Source organism: Ambystoma mexicanum, chromosome 3q (assembly GCF_040938575.1).
Source record: "Ambystoma mexicanum isolate Mex_15411 chromosome 3q, UKY_AmexF1_1, whole genome shotgun sequence".
Classification (NCBI taxonomy): domain Eukaryota; kingdom Metazoa; phylum Chordata; class Amphibia; order Caudata; family Ambystomatidae; genus Ambystoma; species Ambystoma mexicanum.
The window spans coordinates 822308737-822334705 of NC_090926.1; positions in this window are offsets into that span (position 1 = coordinate 822308737).

Genomic DNA, 25969 nt, shown 5'->3' on the forward strand with positions numbered 1-25969 from the left:
GGCATGAGCGAGGGGTGGGGGGCAACAGGAGAGAGACACGGGGCATGAGCGGGTGGGGGGAACAGGAGACAGACACGGGGCATGAGCGGGTGAGGGGGGACAGGAGACAGTCACGGGGCATGAGTGGGGGGTGGGGGGGTACAGGAGACAGACACGGGGCATGAGCGGGGGGTGGGGGCAACAGGAGAGAGACACGGGGCATGAGCAGGGGGTGAGGGGAACAGGAGACAGACACAGGGCATGAGCGGGGGGTGGGGGGAACAACAGAGACAGACACGGGGCATGAGTGGGGGGCAACAAGAGACAGACACGGGGCATGAGCGTGGGGCATGGGGGGCAACAGGAGACAGACACGGCACATGAGGGGAACAGGAGACAGATACGGGGCATGAGCTGGGGGTGGGTAGAACAGGAGACAGACACGGGGCATGAGTGGGGGGTGGGGGAAGGAGAGAGAGACACACGGGGCATGAGCGGGTGTGGGGGGAGGGAGAGAGACACACGGGGCATGAGCTGGGGGTGGGCGGGAGGGAGAAAGACACACGGGGCATGAGCGGGGGGTGGGCAGGAGGGAGAGAAACACACGGGGCATGAGCAGGGGGTGGGCGGGAATTAGAGAGACACACAGGGCATGAGCGGGGGGGCGGGAGGGAGAGAGACACACGGGGCATGAGGGGCGGCAGGGAGAGAGAGACACGGGGCATGAGCGGCGGGTGGGTGGGAGAGGGAGAGACACACGGGGCATGAGCGGGGGGTTGGTGGAGGGGGAGAGACACACGGGGCATGAGCGGGGGGGTGGGGGGCAACAGGAGACAGACACGGGGCATGAGCAGAGAGGTGGGGGGCAACAGGAGAGAGACACGGGGCATGAGTGCGGAGTGGGGGGTACAGGAGACAGACACGGGGCATGGGTGGGGGCAATAGGAGACAGACACGGGGCATGAGCGGGGGCTGGGAGGAACAGGAGACAGACATGGGGCATGAGTGGGGGGTGGGGGGAACAGAAGACAGACACGTGGCATGAGCGGGGGGGTGGGGGGCAACAGGAGAGAGACATGGGGCATGAGCGTGGGTGTGGGGGTACAGGAGACAGACACGGGGCAGGGGGTGGGGGGCAACAGGAGAGACATGGGGCATGAGCGGGGGGTGAGGGGGTACAGGAGACAGACACGGGGCATGAGCGGGGGTGGGGGGCAACAGGAGAGAGACACGGGCATGAGCGGGTGGGGGGAACAGGAGACAGACACGGGGCATGAGCGGGTGAGGGGGGACAGGAGACAGTCACGGGGCATGAGTGGGGGGTGGGGGGGTACAGGAGACAGACACGGGGCATGAGCGGGGGGTGGGGGCAACAGGAGAGAGACACGGGGCATGAGCAGGAGGTGAGGGGAACAGGAGACAGACACGGGGCATGAGCGGGGGGTGGGGGGAACAACAGAGACAGACACGGGGCATGAGTGGGGGGCAACAAGAGACAGACACGGGGCATGAGCGTGGGGCGTGGGGGGCAACAGGAAACAGACACGGCACATGAGGGGAACAGGAGACAGATACGGGGCATGAGCTGGGGGTGGGTAGAACAGGAGACAGACACGGGGCCTGAGTAAGGGGTGGGGGGAAGGAGAGAGAGACACACGGGGCATGAGCGGGTGTGGGGGGAGGGAGAGAGACACACGGGGCATGAGCTGGGAGTAGGCGGGAGGGAGAGAGACACACGGGGCATGAGCGGGGGGTGGGCAGGAGGGAGAGAAACACACGGGGCATGAGTAGGGGGTGGGCGGGAATTAGAGAGACACACAGGGCATGAGCGGGGGGGCGGGAGGTCGAGAGACACGCGGGGCATGAGGGGCGGGAGGGAGAGAGAGACACGGGGCATGAGCGGCGGGTGGGTGGGAGGGGGAGAGACACACGGGGCATGAGCGGGGGGTTGGTGGAGGGGGAGAGACACACGGGGCCTGAGCGGGGGTAGCGGGAGGGAGAGAGACACAGGGGGCATGAGTGGAGGGTGGGGGAGGGAGAGAGACACACGGGGTATGAGCAGGGGTTGGGGGAGGGAGAGAGACACACGGGGCATGAGCAGGGGGTGGGCGGGAGGGGGGGAGACACACGGGACATGAGCGGGGGGCGGGCGGGCGGGAGGGGGAGAGACACACGGGGCATGAGCGGGGGGTGGGCGGGAGAGGGAGAGACACACAGGGCATGAGAGGGGGTGGGCGGGAGGGGGAGAGACACACGAGGCATGAGCGGGGGGTGGGTGGGAGGGCGAGAGACACACGGGGCAGGAGCAGGGTTGGGGGGTGGGCGAAAGAGACACACGGGGCATGAGCGGGGGTGGGGGGGAGGGAGAGAGACACACGAGGCATGAGCGGGGGGTGGGGGGAAGGAGAGAGACACGGAGCATGAGCAGGGGTGGGGGAGGGAGAGAGACACAGGGGGCATGAGCGGGGGGGAAGGGGAGAGACACATGGGGGGTGGGCGGGAGGGGGAGAGACACACGGGGCATAAGCGGGGGTGGGAGGGGGAAAGACACACGGGGCATGAGCGGGGGTGGGGGGGAGGTAGAGAGACACACGAGGCATGAGCGGGGGGTGGGGGAAGGGGAGAGAGACATGGGGCATGAGCGGGGGTGGGCGGGAGGGGGAGAGACACACAGTGCATGAGCGGGGGTGGGGGGGAGAGAGACACACGGGGTATGAGCAGGGGTTGGGGGAGGGAGAGAGACACACGGGGCATGAGCGGGGGTGGGGGAGGAGAGACACACGGGGCATGAGCGGGGGGTGGGCGGGAGGGGGAGAGACACACGGGACATGAGCGGGGGGTGGGCAGGAGGGGGATCGACACACGGGGCATGAGCGGGGGGTGGGCGGGAGGGGGAGAGACACACAGGGCATGAGCGGGGGTGGGCGGGAGGGGAAGAGACACACGAGGCATGAGCGGGGGGTGGGCGGGAGGGTGAGAGACACACGGGGCAGGAGCGGGGTCGGGGGGTGGGAGAAAGAGACACACGGGGCATGAGCAGGGTGGGGGGGAGGGAGAGAGACACACGAGGCATGAGCGGGGGTTGGGGGGAAGGGGAGAGACACGGGGCATGAGCAGGGGTGGGGGGGAGAGAGACACACGGGGCTTGAGCGGGGTTGGGGGGAAGGGGAGAGACAGACGGGGGTGGGCGGGAGGGGGAGAGACACACGGGGCTTAAGCGGGGGTGGGAGGGGGAAAGACACACGGGGCAAGAGCGGGGGTGGGCAGGAGGGGGAGAGACACACAGGGCATGAGCGGGGGTGGGGGGGAGGGAGAGAGACACACGAGGCATGAGCGGGGGGTGGGGGAAGGGGAGAGAGACACGGGGCATGAGCGGGGGTGGGCGGGAGGGGGAGAGACACACAGGGTAGGCATGAGCGGGGGTGAGGGGAGGGAGAGAGACACACGAGGCATGAGCGGGGGGTGGGGGAAGGGGAGAGAGACACGGGGCATGAGCACGGGTGGAGGGTTGGGAGAGAGACACACGGGGCATGAGCGGGGGTTGGGGGGAGGGAGAGAGACACTAGGGGCATGAGCGGGGGGTGGGCAGGAGGGGGAGAGACACACGGGGCATGAGCGGGGGGTGGGCAGGAGGGTGAATGACACACGGAGCAGGAGCGGGGTCGGGTGGTGGGAGAAAGAGACACACGGGGCATGAATGGGGGTTGGGGGGGAGAGAGACACACGAGGCATGAGCGGGGGGTGGGGGGAAGGAGAGAGACACGGGGCATGAGCAGGGGTGGGAGGGAGGGAGAGAGACACACGGGGCATGAGCGGGGGTGGGGGGAAGGGGAGAGAGACACGGGGCATGAGCGGGGGCGGGCGGGAGGGGGAGAGACACACAGGGCAGGCATGAGCGGGGGTGGGGGGAGGGAGAGAGACACACGAGGCATGAGCGGGGGGTGGGGGAAGGGGAGAGAGACACGGGGCAAGAGCGCGGGTGGAGGGGAGGGAGAGAGACACACGGGGCATGAGCGGGGGTGGGGGGAGCGAGAGAGACACACGGGGCATGAGCGGGGGGTGTACGGGAGGGGGAGAGACACACGGGGCATGTGCGGGGGGTGGGCAGGAGGGTGAGAGACACACGGTGCAGGAGCGGGGTCAGGGGGTGGGAGAGAGAGACACACGGGGAATGAGCGGGGGTGGGAGGAGGGAGAGAGACACACGAGGCATGTGCGGGGGGTGGGGGGAAGGAGAGAGACACACAGGGCATGAGCGGGGGTGGGGGGAAGGGGAGAGACACACGGCGGGTGGTTCGGAGGGGGAGAGGCACACGGGGCATAAGCGGGGGTGGGAGGGGGAAAGACACACGGGGCAAGAGTGGTGGTGGGCGGGAGGGGGAGAGACACACGGGGCATGAGCGGGGGTGGGGGAGGAGAGACACATGGGGCATGAGCGGGGGGTGTGCGGGAGGGGGAGAGACACACGTGGCATGAGCGGGGGTGGGGGAGGAGAGACACACGGGGCATGAGCGGGGGGGTGGGCGGGAGGGGGACAGACACACGGGACATGAGCGGGGGGTGGGCAGGAGGGGGAGAGACACACGGGGCATGAGCGGGGGGTGGGCGGGAGGGGGAGAGACACACGGGACATGAGCGGGGGGTGGGCAGGAGGGAGAGAGACACACAAGGCATGAGCGGGGGTTGGGGGAAGGGGAGAGACACGGGGCATGAGCAGGGGTGGGGGGAGGGAGAGAGACACACGGGGCATGAGGGGGGTTGGGGGAAGGGGAGAGACACATGGGTGTGGGCGGGAGGGGGAGAGACACACGGGGCATAAGCGGGGGTGGGAGGGGGAAAGACACACGGGGCAAGAGCGGGGGTGGGCAGGAGGGGGAGAGACACACAGGGCATGAGCGGGGGTGGGGGGGAGGGAGAGAGACACACGAGGCATGAGCGGGGGAAGGGGAGAGAGACACAGGGCATGAGCGCGGGTGGAGGGTAGGGAGAGAGACATACGGGGCATGAGCGGGGGTTGGGGGGAGGGAGAGAGACACACGGGGCATGAGCGGGTGGTGGGCGGGAGGGGGAGAGACACACGGGGCATGAGCGGGGGCTGGGCAGGAGGGTGAGAGACACACGGGGCAGGAGCGGGGTCGGGTGGTGGGAGAAAGAGACACACGGGGCATGAATGGGGGTGGGGGAGGGAGAGAGACACACGAGGCATGAGCGGGGGGTGGGGGGAAGGAGAGAGACAAGGGGCATGAGCAGGGGTGGGAGGGAGGGAGAGAGACACACGGGGCATGAGCGGGGGTGGGGGGAAGGGGAGAGAGACATGGGGCATGAGCGGGGGCGGGCGGGAGGGGGAGAGACACACAGGGCAGGCATGAGCGGGGGTGGGGGGGAGGGAGAGAGACACACGAGGCATGAGCGGGGGGTGGGGGAAGGGGAGAGACACACGGGGCATGAGCGCGGGTGGAGGGGAGGGAGAGAGACACACGGGGCATGAGCGGGGGTGGGGGGAGCGAGAGAGACACACGGGGCATGAGCGGGGGGTGTGCGGGAGGGGGAGAGACACACGGGGCATGTGCGGGGGGTGTGCAGGAGGGTGAGAGACACACGGGGCAGGAGCGGGGTCAGGGGGTGGGAGAGAGAGACACACGGGGAATGAGCGGGGGTGGGGGGGAGGGAGAGAGACACACGAGGCATGTGCGGGGGGTGGGGGGAAGGGGAGAGACACGGGGCATGAGCAGGGGTGTGGGGGAGGGAGGGAGACACACAGGGCATGAGCAGGGGTTGGGGGAAGGGGAGAGACACACGGGGGGTGGGTGGGAGGGGGAGAGGCACACGGGGCATAAGCGGGGGTGGGAGGGGGAAAGACACACAGGGCAAGAGCGGTGGTGGGCGGGAGGGGGAGAGACACACAGGGCATGAGCGGGGATGGGGGAGGGAGAGAGACACACGAGGCATGAGCGGGGGGTGGGGGAAGGGGAGAGAGACACGGGGCATGAGCGGGGGTGGGCGGGAGGGGGAGAGGCACACAGGGCAAGAGCGGGGGTGGGGTGGAGGGAGAGAGACACACGAGGCATGAGCGGGGGGTGGGGGAAGGGGAGAGATACACGGGGCATGAGCGGGGGTGGCGGGAGGGAGAGAGACACACGGGGCATGAGCGGGGGGTGGGCGGGCGGCGGAGAGACACACGGGGCATGAGCGGGGGGTGGGCAGGAGGGGGAGAGACACACGGGGCATGAGCGGGGGAGGGGGAGAGACACACGGGGCATGAGCGGGGGTGGGGGGAGAGACACACGGGGCATGAGCGGGGGGTGGGCGGGAGGGGGAGAGACACATGGGGCATGAGCGGGGGTGGGGGAGGAAGAGAGACACATGGGGCATGAGCAGGGGTGGGGGGAGGGAGAGAGAGACAATGGGCATGAGCGGGGGGTGGGGGGAAGGGGAGAGAGACATGGGGCATGAGCGGGGGGTGGGCAGGAGGGGGAGAGACACACGGGGCATGAGCGGGAGTGGGGGAGAGGGAGAGAGACACACGGGGCATGAGCGGGAGTGGGGGGAGTGAGAGAGACACACAGGGCATGAGCAGGGGGTGGGGGAAGGGGAGAGAGACACACGGGGCATGAGTGGGGGGTGGGGAGAGGGAGAGAGACACACGGGGCATGAGCGGGGGTGGGGGGAGCGAGGGAGACACACAGGGCATGAGCAGGGGGTGGGGGAAGGGGAGAGAGACACACGGGTCATGAGTGGGGGGTGCAGGGAGGGAGAGAGACACACGGGGCATGAGCGTGGGGTTGGGCGGGAGAATGAGAGACACACAGTGTTTGTGTGCAGGCGGCAGATCCCGCTCCTCTGCCCTCCGCTGGCCACCGTGTGCCGATGGCGTGAGCGGGGGGCTGGAGGAACAGGGGAGACACAGAGCATGAGTGGGGGTGTGGGGGACAAGAAGGACACATGGGGCATGAGCGGGGGTGGGAGTAACAGGAGACAGACACAAGACTTACTGTGCAGGCAGCGAGGAACAAAGATGACGGCGTCTCTGAAGCCAGACGCACTGCACGCTTTCACCGCATCCAATGAGAGAGCACGTCAGATGTCCGTGGACATCACGCAAGCTGCTTGCCCAATCACCGTCCTGTCCGCGGAGCGAACAGGGAAGTGTGTCCGCGAAGCGAACAAAGATTTCACACATTTTTTTCATTTACTTTTTTGTCATTTTTTAAAAAACTACTTGACGGATTTACACCAAATAAAGCAAAGCACGCTTTGGTGTAAATCCGTCCAGCGTATATGGGAAAAAAACACGTTTTGGGACCCCCCCTATAACTTTGCCTCCCCTGAACGAATCCTCACCAAACTTTGTAAAAAAATTCAGAGTGACCCAAATACTTTTTTTGCAAAGTTTGGTGAGGATTCGTCCAGGGAGCCAGGGAGAGCCGCCCAAAAAGTGCTCTTCCTATGGAAACACCAACTTAACCACTTAAACATAACTACATTGCCACTACCGTGTCCATGTAATATATATATATATATATATATATATATACATATATATATATATATATATATATATATGTATATTTATATATATGTATATATATATATATATTTGTGAAAGAGTTGAAGAAAATATATTTTTAAAATATATGCATACCTGTACTATGGCCCTCATTACAAGTCAGGCGGGGGACCATGGTGCTATTAGCACCATGGTCCATGCCGGATTCCGCCATGGTGGATGGCGGAATTACCGCCCCATTCCAAGGTGAGTGGGGCGGTAATTCCCCATTCACCATTTGCCCTTCCCCATTTCCATTTTTGCCCCATAGGGCATAATGGGGATGGGGAAGGCGCTAATTACGGCACCGTAAATTACGGTGCCGTAATTAGCACCAAGGTCGCTTAGCTCCTTGGACTTTAACGCCTGCAAAAAGCAGGCGTTAAAGTGTAAATCAGGCGTTAAGGGTTTAACGGCGCTGACGCTCTTTACGGCGCCGTTAACCTCTTAACGCCTGACTTGTAATGAGGGCCTATGTCTTGTTAGATGTAAATCTTGCTGAATCTGCACATAGAAATCTTTCAAATTTTCACAGTAGTTTTTGATGCAGATGCCTTTCATTAGCAGGAGATATGTAGTCTCAGAGTTCAAGTCTACATCTGAAGTGTTGAACTGAGATGACAGGGTTAGCTGCAGAGGTTTTGCCTGTGATTGGTGGATGGATGTTTGACTCTTTGAAAGTAGCCAATGAGTGAGTATTGATAACATGAAAGTCGAAAAGGGTAGAAGGGATGTCCCTGTATTACGACGTACACCGACACTGCGGTAGTCCATGGATGGCACATGCAACATCTAGGTCTGTTAAGGATGCCTGGCATAGAAAGGGGACTGCGGAGACCGCACAGTGTGATATCCGTGGACATCGGGGATCAGCCAATCAGGTTTCCTGGGTGTGGTTTACAGGAAGAGAGGGTAGCAGGAGTTTTGTTAGTAAGAGTTGTGAGAGCACTAACAATGGCTGTGGCTATGTGTTTGAGAAGGAAGAGGTTGTGGATTTTGGGGGACTCTTGGGTCCATTGTTTGAAGGTCTATGCAGAGAAGTGTGGATTGGTGGAACATCTTGCATTCCATGAATTTGAAGTGTCATTGTATGGAGTGTGAAAGATGAAGTGGGTGGACTTGTTCCCATTTTGTGCAAATTTGGTTCTATTGAAACATCCAGACATTATTATTCTTCATTGTAGAGCAAACAGTTTGTTTTATATTACTGGAACTTCATTGCAGTTTGCAATGAAGGAGACATTGGGAAAGTTGAAGGAAATGGTCCCAAATTCCAGCATTATTTTTTCTCACAATGCTCAGAGACAGATGTGGATGTGTTCAAGTTTATTTAGTCCGCAAATGGAAAAAGCGAAGCACAACATCAATAAAGCTGTGTGTGTTTTTCTGTGAGATGTTGGCATGACATCTTTTCATAATGAGAACAGTAAATTTGATATTGCCAACACACAGGGACGAACGGGCAGGTGGAGAAAGGAAGCTGTTGGGTGGGCGTTAATCAGGTTGGCGGCAGTGTTTCTTATACTCCTTGACCGCAGCCTCGAAAGCCTTCCCCATTTGGGTTTCCCCTACAGATTGGTGCTTCACAGTACAAACATAGCACTGTGTCTCTCAAAAGGTAAGGGTCAACAGTGTTCTGTATGGCCTGTATGTCCTGTGAGGCTGCCACTCGGATCCTTTGCCCCAAAGGAGTATCTCTTGGGTAGAGGGTGTGAACCTGCTTTTCCCTGAGAAAGGTAACACCTTCCTCAATGCCCCAGAGTGGCTGGAATTTGTGTGTCGTGGTATGGAGGTTGTCCCATAGGAGTACAAACCCGGGTTTCTGTGACTGAGTACAACTTTGCACTCAGTGCATAGAACCTTGACTGGCCAAGCCTTTGGTACACCCTCTACGGTGGTGACAAACTGCCACACCCAGGATTTATTCTGGGTGTTGGAGATAGGACTTCCTCTACCTCATTTTCATCTTCTTCTTGATCCTTCTCGTCTGTAAATACTGTGCCTGTTCCCCTCTCCAGGCCCTTCAGATGGTGTTCATGGTGGTGGGGGCTCATAGAGGTCGTCGTGGTGGCCTATGGGTGGCCCATGGGGAGGAGGATGGCCATGAGAGATGTCATTTTAAGGGAAATAGCAGGTCCTTTTGTAGGTGCTTTGTAGGTGCTTTCTCCTGGGATTGCTCTCTCCTGGATTGTCAGATGGAGAATGACAAAAAATAATGTGGGTCTCTTGAAAGGAACCTTCTGCAGACCTTGCGAATGTCCAAGGACTATCAAGTTGAAAAATAGGCTGTGGAAAGTTGTAAAAAGTTGACAGATCAACTAAGAATGAGTCTATGAGCTCTGGAAGGGTAAACTTTTAACTTGAAATGTCCTAGATTGGCCGAAAATTCATATTTAAAATGTCTGTGGAGCATGGACACCATTCACTGGCACCTCATTATGCGACACGTGCGCAGTCACATGATGACATCTGGGGGCCTCCATGCCGCCACTGAGTGTCCCCGGACCTAGGCGGGCAAGAGCCGCATGGTGCATGCGCAGGGATGTCCACATTCGGATGAGCTCTCTAGACTAATTAAAAGTGCATCATGCAAGATCGTACAAGTCCGGACATGGCACAACATCCACGGATGTCATCCAGTGCGTACATGGATCCAAACATTCCTATAGTCTGCGGATTTTATGGCAACATTATGTATAAGCTGCCATTTTTCTTCATTTTGCTCAATGCAAGCAATTGTCCCGGTAATATCTGGGCAATGCAAAAATGAAAAGTGCAAAAAAAGCTATTTGAAGGTGAAAAAAGGTTCAACTCACAAAAGGCTAGCAGTGGGGAGGGGGGAAGAGATCATCATGTGAAGTTGCGGAAATAGGGGTGGTCTGGGGAGCCAGTTACAGTTTGGAAATGTTTGTATTATCAGGGGAATCTCGTGAGATTACTGTGGTAATAACGCAAGACCTGCATGGAAACGAAAATGTGTCACAAGAAACAAAGATTGAAAGGGAGTAATGGGTGGGGGCCAGGGAGGTAAAAAATCACTGAGGTGTGTGGAGGGTCCTAGAGAAAAGGAAGGAGGGACATGGGAGTGCCTGTGAGTACTTTTTGATTTTCTTGTGCTGTGTAAAGAAGGAAATGCACAGTAGTGCAATTTTTCTTTTCTTTTTTTCACGTTTGTCAACACTGATGATGACAAACTGTATATTACTTTCATTTGCATATGTTCTACATCAAGGTTACGTTTTACTATTACTCTGTAGTGAAGGCACAGAGTTAATGGTGTTTCCAATCCAGCTGTTTCTATTTTATTTATTTGTGCTGTTGCTTGTTGACACATAGCGATTGTCATGCCATGTACTTCTAGTTTGTCTTTATAGCTGATATGGACTATGGGTTGCATCTCTTTTTTCAGAATTGCTTTGTTGAATTGGTTACAGTTTTGCAAGGGTTGGCATTAAGCGCATGAATCTTTGCTTTTGTTGAGTTAATTATTACATTATATCTGGGGCAAATGTGTTTTGTTCATACAGATCATGTATTAGTCTACTTTTCCAGTACGATTCACTAAGCACACCAGTTTTAATACTATTTAAAATGAGAGCATATGTTAGATTTGCAGACTGATGCATGTTTTGTGCAAGTTCTCTGTAGCAAAAACTAGGCCACAGATTGACACAGGTAGGCCTATTCTGCATAGTGTATTACGGCATTCTCTCTGGCCTAATGTTTTGAATATGGGTTGCCCTTTGACTGGTATTAACTGTAGGAGGTCTCCAAAAACAATACCATGTGTTCCTCAAACGAGTTCTTCGTATCCAGTTTTGAGGACTTCCTGCATTCTTAGATGAATGCAGGAAAAGCAAGCATTAGGTCAGGCATCATGCTTAATTTATCTAATAAAAGGACTTTCATTTGTCGTAGAGTCCTGCTTACTTCAGTCGCAGCCTCTGCAGACAACTTGTAATATCCTAATCTTTTTTGGCCTGTAATGGCTGGAGGAGTAGTTGGTGTAAAGTTACACCTCCTATGTTGTGAGTAGCTAGACCTGTGGGGGCTGTTACAACAGCAGAAAGGTTATTTGTTTTGTCTTCTGTACCAAGGGACCACCATCAAAAATAATCCCAAGAAAGAAAAGTCATAAAAAGGAGCATACACCAATAAAGAAGTAACACAGATGTATTGGACACAAACAGCTGGGAGAACAGTTCAGGCAGCCCTGTGGAACTGAACTGAATGAAATAAGCTCTCAACGCCACCCACTGTGCCTGGACTTTTTATGCACAAATTACAGGATTACCATACAACATTTTATTTACTTTTTGTGGGCAGGTCACATGGGCTGATTGGTGAAAGTACATCAGACCCCTATAGAGATGTTTACCTTGGAGGACCCTTTTTAGACAACACATTTCTTGGAACAAAATCATATTGACAACCGTTTTGACATCACACACTTTCCAACACCACCCAACAATTAGGTTTAATAGTCATTGGTTGGCACTGTCCAATATAAAAGTAGATACCCTGCTCTGTACTGATTGGACATCACATCTTGGGGTGGAACGGGGCAAAACCTTTGCACCGAGTCTGACCAATAATGTACCCCACAGACATCAGCGAAGACACTGTACAATGTTGTACCCTGAGAACAACAAAACCTCTGTCTGGTGTGTGGTTCCCGGTTGTGCGCCCCCTTCCCCATTTCTCTAGCCACCAGCTCCCTGGGCTGCTTGGCATTCTTCTAAAACATATCCAACATTGTGAATATATTTTAATTAACTGTATTTGATTTCTTTTTCCCTGATAATCCTTCTCTGACACCCAGGTGCCTAGCTCAGTGAACGTGAAAGTATCTAATGGAGGGACTTCAATAGGACCACATTAACCTGGGAAACTTCAGTCTTGCAACATTACTGTGCGCTTTCTCTGCTGACTATTCAAAAATGAACACCACTGTCACAACAGCCTGTATCCCTTTATCATGAGTTGTCTGCAAAAATGATTTCCTAGCATGGGCCTACAAAACATGACTTCTCTAATGTTCAAAAGCCCCCTACTCCACTACCCTATAAAACACCTTGCACCCCCACCCCTATGCCCATGCTACGCCAGCTACCCTTTCACTAAAAAAGTTGCACACACTCCTTTCCGTTCCCTTGTGGGAATTCTTGCAATGCACCAGCTCCTGTGTCTCTAACAACCTATATCTATACTACCTGTGCCGTGCTCATCGATGTCACCACTCCAATGTCACCTACCACGTGATGTTTGCGTCTTCCTGTTATTTGCGTAACTGGTATGTGTGCTGCCTTGGCAGCATTGGGTCTGGACACTTACAAAATTCCACCCTTCGATCAATTTATCCATCAGCTCTCTGCTTTTTTCATTTGGTATCCAGATCCTTGCTTCCCTGTGCAGGCTCCCTCCTTGTGCCTCATACTCATCTGGTGAGCAATCCAACATTAAACAAGTCTCCTACGCTGAACACTCTACACAAAATAACTCATAGCTGTCTTCATTCAGGGGTGGAATTGTAAACATTCCTGGGGGGTGGGCACATTCAGTCATTTCTGTTTGCGTTTGTATGCGTCTTATACAGTATGTCGCTTTCCTTGCCCCATGAAGATTCAGGACAACACATATTTGACATGCACCAAAGGTGATGGGTACCAAAACGAGGATTGGGACAGTTATCTTAAAAACATTATAACGCCACATGGGGACCTAGGATAAAATATTATCAAACCAGTTGTTAGGAGATGCTATGCTCTTTTCTGTGATCATAGTCTCATGGAAGCAAAAATGATGAGAACAATTGAGATGCTTTGCTGAACAAGTGAAATTCTGATGGAATGAACACCAATCAGAAGATTTTTGGGACCAGTAGTCGTCGGCCTCCCTACTCAATGCTTTACTTTTATGCAAGCTTTTATTGAACAGTGCAGGATGATCATCAATGGACATTCATTCCGAGTGGGGCACCATGAGGGCAGTGCTGTTCAGGGTCACAAGGGAGCAAGGTCTGCCCCAGTCTGGTGGAAGCTGAGCATATGCCTGGGTCCCATATGCCCACCAGAAATCCATGAATGCAGTAGTCCCTTTTGTCAAAAAACAGCAACATCATCACCTTTTGGCACCCTCTGTTGGTTCCCAAGTGGTCAAGCCATTACATCTAAAGCATAAAGACTATTGTGTGAATTCCTTTATGTGTAAAGGTTGTTTATTTGCATCTGTCCATGTTAGAGATTGTGCATGCTTTTTTTCTTATTATACGACAGCTATTGTTCATCTTATTACCACATTTTTCTTTGAACCCTACCAGTCCTTCTGCCTACATTGCAGCATTCACCTCTCCCACCTTTCATCATGGAAAACGGACCCCTGAAAGCGCGTTAATGGTGTGGTATGGCACCATGGAATACTATGCCCTGTTGCATTGGAACACGCTAGTCTGCTATGGTCCCCCTTCCCACCCCCTTTGTTACATATTCCAATATTATGTCTTTGGCCTCTACATTTGCCATCTTTGTAATGCGGATTTAATTGTCAGCAAACAATTTCTCACTATCATCTTTCCAGTGGACAGTGGATGTATGTCCCTGGAACAGGTTTTGCACAATGCAGATGCATCAGACAGCCCCTCACTTCAACTGATACTTCTTGAGGGAAAAAGAGCTTGGGTGCCCCGTAAAATTTCAAATGAGTGAGCACAATTAACATGTGTCATTAGCCCTCTCTCGTCCCAACGTTCTCATATGTCGTACCATACATTGTAAGACTCAGTGCCATGTCCGCCCCAGTCTGGTGGAAGCTGAGCATATGCCTGGGTCCCATATGCCCACCAGAAATCCATGAATGCAGTAGTCCCTTTTGTCAAAAAACAGCAACATCATCACCTTATGTAGGACATTTTTGCACAATTCAGAATGAAACACTCCTCTTTTATCACACACCTCTTCATTATTACTCCTACTATGGGCAAACTATCCCCTTCCAGTTAAAAAATGAATAAAAACTAAAAACAAAAGACAAAAACACGACACTACAAAAGCATAGCTTATACAGCCCCTTCTCTTTCCTGTTTCTTCAACTTGCTGCAGCTCTTTTGGATTGCTCAGTGGTTTTATGTTAAGAATAAAATGAAGATAAAAATGTTATAGAAAATTGGGTAATGCTTCCCATCAGTCGGCCCCACTTTCTTGAGTGGCAAGTCTTCTATGATAGGAACCGTTACGCCCCTTGAACATCCGTGTGTGACAATTACTCTGTCCGACAAGGGAAAGACACCATCCTGAGTGCAGGATTTGGTGGCTCTTGTGTTGGCCAAAAGTGTGAAAGATGTTTGTCCAATATTCACTGCCACCTCGGGTTCCTCTTTGGAGTCTTCAGTCACCAAAAGGATTGGGTGCACAAGTGTCCTCTGTGGGCTGGCCTATTTGGCAACTGGGCTGGGTCCTGGAAATGGGAACGGGTTACCTCCAAGTACTGTCAGTCCTGTATTGTGTGGTACTGTGTTCTGTATTAACAGTGTGCTGTCCTCCTTGTATATATTTAAGCTTGAGCCTGTGAACCATTCTGTGGTACTGCCACTTGCTGCTGAGTGTTTGTCTGTGGTGTCTGGACAACCATGGGCCCTGCATGTTGAACGATCTGTGTGAAAGCCACCTGCACCTGTGGTGGTTGTATCTGTGATTGCAGTGGCTGTATGGGTCACACATATACCTGACACCCTCTGATGGCTGAACTTTGACTGTCGTCCATGTGGGCACATCCACGCAAAGCTGCCCCTCTGTCCACACACAAAACATGTTCCTTCAAATCTGGGTGCCGCTTCTCCATATCACTACCCCCTCCCTCTCTGTGAATATCCTCTGCCCTGCTGATAATATCTTGTCTGTGGGTATTAACCCCTTGGTGGAACCAACTCCTTGTTGTGGATACACTCCTCCCTGCGGCACGCCCCCTGAGGGACAACCCCCCTAGTTGGGTGGAAGTTTCTTCAAGCTGACATGGAACAACGTTTGTACGTACAGGCTCTTCCATGGACATTTTTGCTAATTTCTTTTGTACCAATTTTGCCTCTGCCTTGACTGAATTATCTACTGTATCTTTCTCTCTTTCATGTTTTCTCTTACACAAATGTATGTGGGTCTGTAACTCTGCCACCCCTTTTCCTCAATCACAACCACCTTTACTAAGGATGTTTGCACATCAGCGGGGAGACCCTCAGTAACATGTAATAAATATTGGAATGTTCATGTCCCATGATTGTCATGTCTCTAATGTCCACATCTCCTCCATCTGTTGTATGTATTCTGCAGGGTCTTCGTCTGGTTTCATTTTACGTGCCAAAATTTCCTGCATGTCAGGTTGTCTGGGTACATAGTCCTCAATAGTGTCCACACATGTGCACAGCAGTTATTGAAGAATGCACCGTTGTGAATATTACTACTCTATTTAACTCTGTCATATCATTCCTGATCCCATATTGTGTCCCCCTGCTCACTCAATAAGGCTGTGAATAGGCTCTTCGTGTCACCAATCACCAGGGTAATCCCTGTTGTCTCTTTCTCAATAGTATATATTAATTTCTTTTCCCCCACCACAAAGGATGGCAATTTATACATCAACCTGTCTCTGTCCATGCTCTGCCATGGTATATACTGTGCTCCTCCCCTGCCCTTCTGTAACACGGACAGCTCTGTCTGTGGCAGTGGGGAGGCACTGCCTTTTGTGGTGCTGGCTACCACCATCCTTTCTGCCTATTTTGGAGGGTCTGGGACCAGTCCATGCAGCCCTCCCATTCTCTCTCCCTTTCTTTCTCCTTTTCTCACTCTCTTTCTCTCTTCTTCTGTCTCTCCTCCTTCCTTTCCTTTTCTCTGTCCTTGTCCCAGTCCCATTCATCTCTGTTCATGCCCTGCTCCTCCAGCTTCGTCAGTTTCCTCAAAGTCCAATTTGCACCCCACAGAGACCTCTTCCTCCTCCTCCGGTGTCTTTTTATCTAATTTAAACATTATTTTTCCAGTCATCCAGACACCTGGCATTCCCACTGACCCTCACTCCCCCTCCCTTTTTCGGACTGGCTTCTCTGTCTCAATCGCTGCTGCCTTGAATACCATTTCTAATTGCCGCCACACACTTTTTTCCATGTGAGCTAAGTGTTACTTGCTGCTGTTCTCTCACTCGTAGTGTTCCAAGCCTCTCACTTTTCCCTCCCTATTTCTGTCTTGTCCCTACTTGGGGATACCCATCATGGGGTTGTGTACCCAGCTGCAGGCTTCAGCGTAGGGTACAGCCCATAGGAAGGGGACGGTACATTGGGCGGCACTGCCGTGTCGCTAATGTTCCACACCACTTAGGTGGGTTCCTCTGTTGTCCCTTCATATAACTTCCATAGGCCAAAAATGTTTGGTTACATGGTCGCCATTTTATGAGTTCTTCGTTCCTGGTCCGGTTGCTTTTTGTACGCGCTCCCCTTTTTCAATGGATTTGATTATTTTTTTCCAATGGAATGCTTTTTTTGGGGGGGGGGTTCTGCTTGGATTACTTTTTCCTTTGGATTGCTGTTTCGGATCAGAGCTTTTTTGCATGGATTTTATGGTCGTATGCTTTTTTTCATTTGGATTCATGGTTTTTTTTACTACGGAGTTCGGAATTGGATTTGTTTTGTACCTTTTCATGGATTTTCCACTTGGATTATGTTTCATACCTCCTTCAGATGTGTTTTTTCACTGTGTTCTGCCTTTGGTGACTTTGTCCGGTGTACACAACTAGTGGTTTTTGGTGAGTTTATTTTAATTTTTACTAGCATTTTAAGTTGTATGCAATGGCTTCTAAGTATTGCATTGGTTCAATTGTTTCAAAACTGTTTACTATGCTGTTTATGCGTTCCTCGTAGTGTCTGTATTTTCTTTTGATTTTAGTGTTGTTTTCCATTGAGATTGTTTGTGCTATTTTTATTTCCTGTGTGGTTTGTTCTGATTTAAGGTGGTTGATAAAGTGCCACAAGTTTGGATTGTTTGTATTGAATTCTTTATTGATTTTGCTATGCCATCCTTCTTGTATGTTGTTGGTTCTTGGCCAGTTTTCTTTAACTGATTTGTGGCAATTCCATATTTTTATTTCGTATTTTGCTCTTCTTCTAGTGCCTTGTCGTGCTAGCTGGCCAATCCATGTATTTTCTAAATAGTCCATTAAATTACATAATTCCTCTTCATGATCGGTAAAGTACTGTGATGAAATCAATGTGTCAGAATATGTTACTACACTGTCCTCTCTCACAAGTGCCAATGCATATATTTTCTTGATTTGATGTTGGAATTCACTGTCCTCTACTTATTTTATTCTCAGTCCTATTCTCTGTATTTTTTTCCACAATGATTGTCCGAAATGAAAAAAACAGCCTTGAATGTGAGTGTCCGGGTATATTTTTTCAAAAGCTTTCATTTGTCAAAATCCATGATTATTGTCTTTGGTGATTTGTCTGGCAATGATTCTTTGATTAATGTATATATATATATCTGTACAGTTCCTCTGATTTCCCTGATTTCCCTGTCATGAATACATAAATCAAAGGTATAACTGTCCCATGGATTGTTCCATGAATACTATAAAATACTATAAAATTGATGAAATGGTGCTGGACATGATTTAAAAGTTGCATCCCCGTGCCATATAGTTGAATCCCCTAGGTACGATAAATTAGTTTAAGTAGCAAAAATCAAAATGTTCTCATTTTTAACATCCAATGTTTTCTACAGAAACTGTTCACCTTTGTCCGTTTTCTGTAACATTTCTGGTACATTTATGTTTAAATATGTCTGTGGTGCCATCAGCAAATTCTCCTTGTGTTGTTTCTGTCTGTTTACATTTCTTTTCATTAGCTTGGTGTTTGGCATTTGTGCGGCAACATGTAGTGGCAATTTTTCATATGCTCTGTTTACTAGCGAGCTGGTCGCTTCATTTTTATTTTCATCCACATTTTTTTAAATTTCACTTATCGATTCTTTTAATAATATAGTTGTAGTGTCTGGCATATGAGTATGCTCCCCTGAACATCTTATATTTTCATTCTCAGTTATTGCTCTTCCCGTACACTGTAATTTTTTATATTCCGTACACTTCCAGTAACTTGTTTCTTTCCGTGTAGATTCTCTACTGTAGATATATCCTTCATATACTAGCTGCGAACCTCCCATTTGTGATTTTATGTATTCCATATCCGTATCAATAAGTATCTGTAACAGTCAATTTTATAGATAAGTATTAGTTGTTGACTGTAACATGCTAATGATTGAAATATTTTGTCTTTTCTATTTGTTTTACTTACCACTTTATTTTAGTCAGGAAATACGTAATCGTCTCGGTCGTTTGAGTCAGCTGCTGTCTCCTTTTCACCTTCCCTTATCCACTGACAGTTTGTTTCCATCCGTCACCTGTGCATATGCTTTCTATACAAGGTTCTTTACTCTTCGTTTAGATCTCGTCTTTTAACCCTTTCTCGATTTTATTTTCATTCGTTATGTTTTTTAATGTTCGATCCTTTTGTTTCAAACAAAATAACCTATTTACATTATTTGTACCTGATGTCGAACCTTTCACTTTTGATCCTTTTCATTCGATACTTTTGTTTTTTGGTCCTTTGTTTTTGGTAATTTAACCTATAACCGTATGCCGGGAGGTTCCGCACAGCAGCAATTTCAGCAGTCCTTGCTTCTGGGACCTCGCTCGTGTTCTTCTCCTCTGCCTTTGGTTTCCCTCCTGCTCTGTTTCCTCCTTGGAGGATCACTCTCCCTCTCTGGCAGCCCACTTCAATTCTTCCAATGAGAGATTCACCTGCTTCCCTTAGCCCCTTGCTTACTGCTGGTGCTCAAGTGTTCCCTCCACCTCTGGGAGGCACAGTGATCTTCTTTGTTCACCCCGTGAGGGAGACTCTAGCTTCCCTCCATTCCTCACAGGTGCTGTGGTTCAAGGGTTCTCCCTCTCTCTGGGTAGTACAGTGGTCCACAGCCCCTTCAGTTATAGCACAGGATTTAAGCTCCCTGCTCTTCCAGATAAGACGTGACAACTGCTTCCTCAGTCTTTCCGCCGTTTCTACTCTGTTTGAAACAATGAGCAACCAAAAACCACTAGACTGCTCATTAAAGTTCTAAAGAGTAATCGTCATGGTTACGTTCCTCTTCCTCATTTTAGTATCGTTCTTAAAACTCTCCCCTGGGAAGGCTAGGATTTTTTTTTCTCAGTATTTGGTAATAAGGCTCTATCTAAGTGGTGGGCAGTCATAATGTCGACAGTCAAAATGTCGACAGTCAAAATGTCGACAAATAAATGTCGAAAAACAATAATGTCGACAAACAAAAATTTCGACATTTTTTCGATATTTTTTCAAAATTTTGTATTTATTGTAAGAATAAATAAATAAATAAATATATAATTAGAATGTGTTGAGTATGAGGGGTGGGAGGGTGGTTGGGGGGGAGTGGGGGGGGTGGCAGGGGGGTGTTGTTGGGTGAGGGGGACCCCCCCAATAGTAAATGATACTCTTTTTGGTTATTTATTTATTGAAAAAATAAATAAATAAATAAATATATAATTAGAATGTGTTGAGTATGAGGGGTGGGAGGGTGGTTGGGGAGGGTGTGGGGGGGTGGCAGGGGGGTGTTGGGTGAGGGGGGTTGGGGGGGACCCCCCCATTAGTAAATGATACTCTTTTTGGTTATTTATGTATTGAAAAAATAAATAAATAAATAAATATATAATTAGAATGTGTTGAGTATGAGGGGTGGGAGGGTGGTGGTGGGGGGTGTGGGGGGGTGGCAGGGGGGTGTTGGGTGAGGTGTTGATAGTTTTAAGTGACATTTTTTTGTCGACATTTTTTTTTCGAAAAAATGACTTTTTACATTATAAGTATAGGATGTCGACATTATTATTTTCGAAATTTTTTTTTCGACATTTTTGTTTGTCGACATTTTTTTTTCCGACATTATGACTATAAACCATCTAGGTAGCTCCTGTTCTTCCTCGTCCCAGTACTTTAAAGGGGACAGGTACAGAAGTGAAGTGACCAGGGGAGAAGTCTATGTGAGATGGTGGTGTCTTAATCATGACTAACCTACTAGGTTGGTTGACCTCACAACAGAGAATGTTGGCACTAACTGGGAATGGGGAAGGAGAGATTGGCTTGGGGAATTAGGGGGGTCCAGTAAAGTGGAGGAATACTGCATTCTCTGGGACTTGTAGAGCGGATGAGTAGATGGAACGGATGAATGTATGGAAAGGATGAGTCTATGTGGAGCGGATGAATGTGTGGAGCGGATGAGTGTGTGGAGTGGATGAGTGTGTGGAGCGGATGAGTGTGTGGAGCAGATGAACGCATGGAACGGATGAACACATGGAACGGATGAGTGTATGGAGCGGATGGGTATGAAGAGTGGATGTAGAGCATATATCATACCATACCCCACGCTTACTCTCTTCTTTACACCACCACTCATCTAGAACACAGAGATACTATGACACCATTCGGTATAACTGTTCTCATATCAACATCTCCCGCTCACTCCCCATCACTCTAAGTAAACACTGCTGGTTTCACACCCCCAGCCAGGCGTTCTCCTCAGGCCTAACGCAGACACACTCGATCTGGATAAATCCTGCCAGAGCGAACACATACTCCTGATCTCTCAACCACCACACTTACCGCTAAGAAGCAGCTACCACACGAATTCCGCATCAGCTGCACACATACTTGGTGCGCACACGCACCTTTGGACTCTCTCTACTCTCTCTACTGACCCGAACTTCGGTTCCCAAGGGCGTTCAACCTACCAGCGCCTTCAGACCATACCAATGGTATATAAGGCGCTATATAAATGCAAAATAACATAACATAACATAACATAACATAACATAACTTGTCATCCCTAATTCAATAAGGGAATTCCTCCCCCATGCGGTCCACCCCCGGTGCGCCAGCACCAGGGGGACTGTTGTACTCTGGATGTACCACACTGGCCTCATGGGGAAGGTCTCCCCTTATGGGAGAAGGGATGCCATTCACAGATGTGTCACAATATTCTTTCCTCCAAAAGACGTGTCCTACTTCTCTGAGTAGAGGACAGTTCTTTTTATTAGTGATGAAGTGTAACATGGCAATGAAACAATGGTGAAAATATATTGAGCCATTGACAGGATCAGGAGAACAGAGGTTGCCTGAACATGATATACCTCTTCCATGCTTCTTTTGGTTTGCAGTGCATAGAAAGTTATCGCATTTATATCCTGCACAACCCAAAGACACAAACCATGTAGGGGGGCCTAGGTTCCTTAACATACAACAGCATGATGTCAGAACCAGTATTCCTTTGAACCATGCATATTTGCCAGGAGATTTGTAATACTTGACTGCAGCACTTAATCCTTTTCTGTTATCGTTTGATGGAGTCGAGTAGCTGACATGTTTAGTAAATGGGTGCCTGTTTTTTGTGTGTGTGCAACTCCATAACATAGAGTTACTAGTTCGCTTTCAAACAAGAGATAGAAAATTATTCAACATTTTGCCGGTATCTTGGACCTTTAGAATACTTTTGTAAAGAATGATATTCTGATGCACTGATTTTTACGGGTCTTTCATTTTGTCTTCCTGATTTTCCTGCAGGAAAAAGTAGTGGAATACAACACGCTTCTAAACTTTTTTCCCATGTATTCATTGGCGCCCCTTTGGCTTAACGCATTTGATAGGTTTCTAATGCATCTTCCATGGTGTCTCTGCAATGTAGTGTGCAAACTGTCTACAATGTTGTACATAGTGATAGGATCAACACATTCAAATTGACCAGTTTGTGGTGCATCTTCATATATTTGGGATGTTTCTTTTAAGTTTTCTTCTATGTTAATATCTTTGTAGTATCAATTGGTTTGTTTAAGATACTCTAGAGCATCTTTAACGTTGTTTAAACCAACTACTTTTTGCCAAATGTGTTTTTATTTTGTTGGTACACCATTAACTAGTACAATCAAAGATTGCTGAACTGGTGGTCCTACTCTTAGGGGCCGATTCATGGAACAAATGTGCACCGAAAATCTCAGCGCAAGCAGGCGCAAACTGGCGCAAGCGTGAAAAAGCAAGCGCACACGTGCGATTCAAGGAAGGGCCTGCGCGTGTTTCCCCCAGGAGGTGCGTCAAATCTGTGTGTGGCGCACACGGGCGCACACGTCATTGCAACATCGAGAACGCCCTGCGCAACGCGCAGGTGTAAAGCGCACAATGTTGGCTCACACACCAAAAAGGGGGCGAGACACGGGGCGTAACACACAGAATGGGGAACAACGCGTGAAAAAGAAGGCATAACTGGGGAAGTACTGCAGGGAAATACACAGAATGCCCACACGCACGCAAACAACACGTATTCATGGAATCGAATACGGGAAACCCGCGCACGCCAAAAGAGGCGCATAGGCGTCAACACATCCGCCAAACGAAGGCAGGCGGAAGCGTCCCCACGCACAGTATAAAAGTGCGCACAAACAACAAACACGTATATCTAGCTACGATGAATGCCCCATTTGTCACAGCACTGATCGTGGGACATCACAGGAGGAGGAGAATATCCAGGGGTTGCATTTTTTTTCCCGGACTAGCCTTTTTGGGATGTCTGATGACCAGGTTTATGGCAGGTATAGGTTTCCAACCCGTATCATCCTAGACCTGGTCAGGGAGTGGGAAGATGACCTTACATCACCCACCCTGTGCTCCCAAGCATTGAGCCCCTTGGAGAAGGTGCTCAATGTCCTGCATTTTTTGGCCACTGGGTCATTTCAGCAGACAACTGCCATAGTGTGGGGGGTCTCACAGGCCACGCAGTCACGCTGCCTACACCAGGTGCTGGCAATCATCACTGCGCGCCCCTCAGTCCACAGGCACATATACATGCCCAGAACACCCGCAGAAAGGCAGGCCATGGTCTAGGACTTCTACAGCATGGCACACTTCCCCAAAGAGCTTGGTGCCATAGATTGCACCCATGTGGCCCTACGTCCACCTAGGGCCACTGAGCACATCTATCGAAACCGCAAGCACTGGCGTTCCATCAACATGCAGGTCGTATGCGATGCAAAGGGAATCATCACCTCTGTCTATGCAAAATACCCTGGCTCTACCCATGACAGTTTCATATACAGAATGTCCGCCCTGAGCCGGGCCCTGGAAGCTGGGCAGCATGGTGACACATGGCTTCTAGGTGAGTACAAATGCCTGTACACATGCATGCATGTCACACACAGCCAAATACACAAACCCCAAAAATCACGACCATTATCACCTCCCCAGGGGACAGTGCCTACCCTCTGAGCAACCACATGATGACGCCAATCCGGAACCCCACCACACCACCGGAGGTAAGATAAAACACTGCTCATATTGCATCCAGGGGCCTAGTGGAGCGCACATTCGGAGTGCTCAAGTCACGCTTCCACTCCCTTGATCGCTCTGGTGAGAGCTACTATATGCACCCTAAGTAGTGTGCAGGATCATTGTGGCAGCATGTGTCCTGCACAATGTTGCAACATGGCGGGACGTACCGGTGGACATGGTGGTGCCCCCACCTCCCCAACCACAGGCAGAGGGGCTGCCCATGGGAGGGAAAAAGGGCACGTGGCGAGGCAGCCCGGACCCAGCTTGTGGCCACATTTTTCACCTAAACTCACACCCCGGCGGAGTGCACACAGGCCTGGCACATACCAGGTGACAATCGATGATGACAAAGAGACAGTAAACTGTCACAACCTTACCACCCTGAGAATGTTGCCATGGAAGTGCTACATTGTGTGCATTCCTAGCTACTTAAACATAACCAATCCTGTGTGACTAAAAGGAACACATGCACGGTGTGTATCACACCGCCCCGCAAAACAGGCCATCACAATCCCTGGTATGTCACCCAAACCCTCCCAACCCACATCACCCTTGTCTGCCACACCATGACATGGCATGCAATAGCAAAAGGCCAACACATGACCAATAAGATACAAAGTGACATGTCATAAATGAAAACTGGCACGAGATAATGATGCCTGACATGGAATCAGATGAAATGGCTGACCAACAACCTCCCACACATACAAAGTCAGACACAAATGCTTTCCACCAGTCGTAGCATGAACACAACACTGAATGCCTGTTCGCATGCACATTGGGCATGGCAAAATCCCTACTCCCGAAAACGTGTGCTGTGTGTGTCTCCTGCAACAAACCGCTCAGCACACAGCACATTGAGCAGCCATTGTGTTGCAGATACACCTTGAGCATCACATGAAAATGACAAATCAAACCGATAACCAAATGACACATGTACAGGATACCCAAATGGTAATAGATCATGTGCTGCAGGGACACAGCGGGCCCGAGAATGCAATCTGTGTGCACCTGTGTCCATAGAAGGGTGGTTGTACGTGTGGTGGATCATTGTGCAACTGTATGTGTCATCAGGGACATGCACTCAATATATGCATGTGAAATAAAGTGACACTCAGTGTCCTGTACACATTACATGTGAGCATTGCCCATGTGAATACCCCAGCATGTCAAACCACACCAATCCCCTGACACCTGAAAAGTAAAGACAACACAGGAACAGGCATTGACCAGTGCACAAATCCAGTACATGGCGCAAAGGCCAGTGGACCAGCATACAGCCCCCCAACCACGAAAACACGAGTAAAACTCCCTGTACACCCCTATCCCTGGATGACATCATAACAACAACTAAGCGGCTTAAATCGGCACCCCCTTTGGAAGCTATTCCTTTGAGTATTCCCCAGGACATTATTCCTCAAACTGAACCTTGGGTAGTACACTGATCTGTTTAGATCTTTCAGCCGCTTTCGATACTGTGAACCACTTCTCCCTGGCTGGTCTTTCCGGGGCGGTCCTATCCTGGTTCTCCTCCTTCCTGACAGATAGGGCACAGACTCTTGCCCTCTCTTCTTTTCTTTCACAAACCAATACACTTTCTTGTGGTGTCCCTCAGGGCTCTGCCTTGTCTCCTGCTTTATTCAACATTTACATCCACCCTCTTTTGCTACTTATCCACTCCCTCAGCTTCTGCTGCTACTCCTATGCTGATGACACACAAATCATTATCTGGCTTGACTTAGCACACCCGGAAACAGCATCTCTGCTTAAGGGGTTACTTGGCGGTAGTAGGTAGCTGGATAGGTAGGAATTGGCTCAAGTTGAATGGAGACAAGAGGGAGGTGTAAGTGGGGGGTTCTCCCTCTGGTCCCTTCTGTGGCTTCCCCCCCCTCTTCATTCTGATCACCTACTTCTTGGCCTTTGGAATTTGACCCTTGCCCATCTCCTGCTTTTCAAGTGAAGAAACTTGGATTCATGTTCGCCAGTGCTCATATCTCTCCAGTCCTACGGTCTCTCCATTGGTTGCCAGTCCAAAAA